Here is a 4,299-nt window from a genome sequence, read left to right on the forward strand (position 1 = left end):
GACCCGGGAGTCAGGGAACCTCCTAAAAAACCCCAGGGAAAAAAAAAAAAAAAAAAAAAACCCAACACTTCATCCTTTGGAAAAGGAACAAATGGGAAAGGAGCATCAAAAGGCACCAGCACTGCCAAGGTCATGCAGAGTCAGGGGAAGGGAGATCTAATGGGTCTCAGACGCCCGATGGGCAGGAGGAACAAGCAGCTGCCAAGGCTTTTTGCAGGGCAGAGGATGACTGTGAACAAAGGGCTCAGATACACCAGGTAGCCATCTGTGGTGGTTTCAAAGGTATCGCTCCACAGCTCTCTGTTCTTCTGCCAAAGGGGTGGGGAGGACAGACAAAAGCAGCAACATTTCAGATCATCTGCTTTAAGATGCAGAGCTCACTGTTTGGACCCTCATGGTTCAGTTTTGCGCCTAACCCCCCCCCTCTGTCATCAGGCCAAATAATAACTGGAAAGTCTGACCAATTTTTGCGGATCAGTTACTATCCATGGAAATTTGTCACCTTGGGGTTTCTTTTGCCAGAGAAGTAATTCTAGCTGGGGTGGGATTTCTCAAAAATTCACAATTCTTTTCAGCTGTGCAGTCTGTGAACATGTCATTGTGCTTCAATATTAGCATATGTCTATGTAACATTTCTAATTAATATTAAATGTTTGGGTGTTGTTTATTTACAGAGCTCAGGATCATGATGACAGGCCCATTTAACTGCAGAACTGCCAGTCAGCAAGTATATTCTTCATAATTAAAAGCCATTTCCCAATCCAAACACCTGTTTCTAATCCTTTAATTTGTATCTACATGCCAAACACTGTTGCACTGAAAATGAGCAGTACATCACTAGACAATCACCTCCTCATTGGTCTTTCCATAAAAGCAGCTCCCTGTCTCAAAAGCCTCCTTGGAGAAATAAGCCCCATCCCAGGTCATGTATCACGTAAGGAGAAGTAGCTGGTCTGCAAGACCTGGTGGCAGGGAGAGGCCACCACAAAGACAGTTTAAGCAACTCCTTAGAGTGGTTCTTCATTCTCTATTAAGATCCCTCTTGAGCATGAAGCCATGTGCACACCACTGCCCAGCAACACGCATCTTTCCAAGGTTTTATGGACAACCAGCAGTTCACAGATCCTGATTCAGATTCTTCTGCTTTTTACATTTACATAGTTGTGTACATCTCCAGCCATTTGGCAGAAAAATAACTTTCCCTTGCTGAGGGAATAACTGCAACATCCTTATCCACACAGATTAACCTCTTTCTGTTCTTTCATCCTCTACTACATTGCTCCAGTGACAACTTCAGAAGATGACTTAAACTTCAAGGGATTGCCATAATCTTGCCCACAGGGAACTGAGCTGATGATGCCTCAAAACACTTGCTCTAGCAGTAGCTGGGAAGTTGTCACAGCTACAATACACTCTATGGGTATAAGGCTTTAGGCACTGACTTTGTAGACTCATATTAGTTCTAGATTTTCGATGCGTTAAATTAGGCCATTAAAGTACTTAGACCTCAAAGTAAAATCACCACAAGACACTGAAAAGTACCTGAGCATTGATAATTTGCAAATTCCCTTGTAGCCAAAGTCTTGGGCAAGTCTACAGAAGCTGTCTGTACTCTGGTGTATTCCACAAGGACCACAGACTTGAAGCTTTACCTTTTCATACAACAGATTTTGCCATCACTCTTCACTATGGTGAGCAAGTGCCACATGAGCCATGCTGCCCTAGTTTACACTGTATAATAAATACGGCTGGGATCAGACATACTGGTACCATACATTGTGCCTCATTCCCCCTCATTAGCAGGTAATGTACAAACATACTGTCCATCCCTCAAAAAAGTAAAGAAAGGCTTAGCATGGGACAGAGATAGTGAGAAAGGTCTTCCTGAATCCCATCAAAATTCAGGAAGTTAACTGCAGTGACTAGGAAGCCTGCTCCTCCAACAGTAAGTTGGGCATCTCCAGTGGATTATTTGGCCCTCCTGAGGGACATGAATTACACCTGCAGTCTCCAAGAGCTCAGGTGCAAGAAGCCCTTCCATTATTTATTTCAGGCAGGATTCATCTGACTAAACACAGATGTCTACACCAAAGCCATCTCCATCTCAGCCCATGTCCCTAGGCTCTTCATCAGCAGCGGAAAGAAAGCACTTTGGGTGTGGGTCTTCTCATTCTGACATTGATTTCCCAAATAGATCTGGTGAATTACCCAACATTTAAACACTCGTTTCTCCCCACTGACTATAAGCACAGTCGTGGGTAGGGGTAGCTCAGCAAACTTCCCCATTGTAGACGTTGCGTTCCCATGAGATGAAGCCAGTCCTATCCTAGCCTAAGTGTGTTCCCTATCCAAATTCCTAAAAGGGACAGCTGTGCAAAGGCTGAGGTGCTGTTAACCCAGCCTTGAGGCAGTGAAGATTAATATGATGATCTCTCAAGCATTTTACCAGCCTTGCTTTCCATGACCACGTGCTTAAGTTGTCCACGCCTGCTTTAAATATCCGTGGCACCTTAAAGGACTCGTGTCCTGCAAGAGAAATGCTCAGATGCCTGCTGAAATCAGAGTTATTATAAACACACTGGGATTCCTCAGGCTGTAAAGGCTGTATTTAATTCCTATTTACAAAGTGACAGGAGATAAAAGCAAATGGAAAGAGTTATTTAAGCCAAAAGTGCAAAGGTCATTGCTTCCTGTATAGATATATACTGCAAATGAGGTGCAGCCAGATAACAGAGCACCTATCTAGTAGGGCCAGTGGAGGCAAAAAACTGAGGTTGAATTTAGACCTTGGTGGGTTTCTGAAGGGATTAACTGGTTTCGGTGGTTATGAAAGCAGAGTGCTGACCTCACAGCTTGGGCAATCCCTTCCCTCACCACGTGCCCACACGCAGCTACAACATTCAAAGCCTCCCCATGAGCAGGTTGCTGCAGCATTTTTCAAAAGTCCCTGCTCCTGCCCGGCACTCCTGCAGAGATTGATCTCCCTGCTGCAAGATAAATGCTCTCTCTGCAGTTATCATCACTGCATTAAAAGACCAATTAGGTCATTACACCTATCTCAGGGCCAATGCGAGATTTTCCCTAACATATATTTTCCAGTGCTTTGTCCAGGCTTTTAATGACTTCTCCACTACCGAGCTTGACTGCATGGCAGAACAGCACCTTGAAATGTGGGGGGTAACAGTGTTTCTGCCAAGGGAAGTTGCTGCTTGCAATTTTTTTTTTCCCTGACTCCTTCAGATTTTACAACATTTTTCAGGGTCTGGAAACAGCTGAAGTGCTGTCGTTAGCAGCAAGAAGCCAAAGTGAAGGAAGGAGAAAAAAACCCGAGCCATTCTTCTAACCATATGTCTGTTCCCCATGTCTGTCTAGAGAGTGCAATTAGCAATAGATAATCACTCAGTTTAGAAATGCTAGACCCTGTAGGCAGCTTTTGTGACTGAACACAAGGGATATGCAGTATTAAGTAGTTACTCCGCCTCAAGAGATAATTCTCAGTAACACTTAGTGGGTCAGAAATCATGACTGCAATCGAATTTAGCTTTTACATCTTGGTCCAATAAAAATACATCAGGTGCAATTTGGAAACAGAATAAGAAACGTGCATACGAGCAAATATAAAACAGGAACTTTCACATTTCGTTGCCCATCTTTTTTAGTTTTGCTTTACATTAGAGAAACAGGAGGCCATGACCTTTTACTTCTTCACTGCATTGAACTTGTTGCAAGGTGGGTCATCCTCCCAGTTCAACCAGCTGGTGAGCCCCATGGGCAGAGAAAGCAGGGGAGAAATTCAAGCTACCCCCTTGGAAGCTTTCCCTATCTACAGAGCCATGCATCTTCCCAGGTACCTTCTTCCTCTCATCCCCTTACTGCTTCTTGGATAGTCACTGCAGCTGGCATGGAGCTACGGAGAGACACATTGCTGGGAAGCCCTGGCAGCAGCTGCAGAGGGGAGGAAAGCCCCAAGGCTGGCTCTGCAGCTGAGCCCAAGCAGCTCACTACACAGATTACTTGCCTATGGAGAAACACAAGCCGGGCAGGCCAGAGAGCTGGTTCCTGCTTCCAGTCTGCTAAGGCAGACTCTGTGACCAAGGGCAACTCTTCTGTTTCTCATCCCATTGCTCTGGGCATTTGTATCACAGGTCTTTGGAGCGGGGCCAGCACCGGACGTCTGAGCCTTGGCCACTGCAAGGGGATCTTGCCATCAATTTACTTCTTTAAGCACCACGACAACGCAAGCTCACTAATCCTCTCCTGCCTGTAAGAGCAAGCAGGATGGATTTTTCCAAAGTGCTG

The sequence above is a fragment of the Charadrius vociferus genome, unplaced genomic scaffold (assembly GCF_000708025.1).
Source record: "Charadrius vociferus isolate BGI_N301 unplaced genomic scaffold, ASM70802v2 scaffold213, whole genome shotgun sequence".
Classification (NCBI taxonomy): domain Eukaryota; kingdom Metazoa; phylum Chordata; class Aves; order Charadriiformes; family Charadriidae; genus Charadrius; species Charadrius vociferus.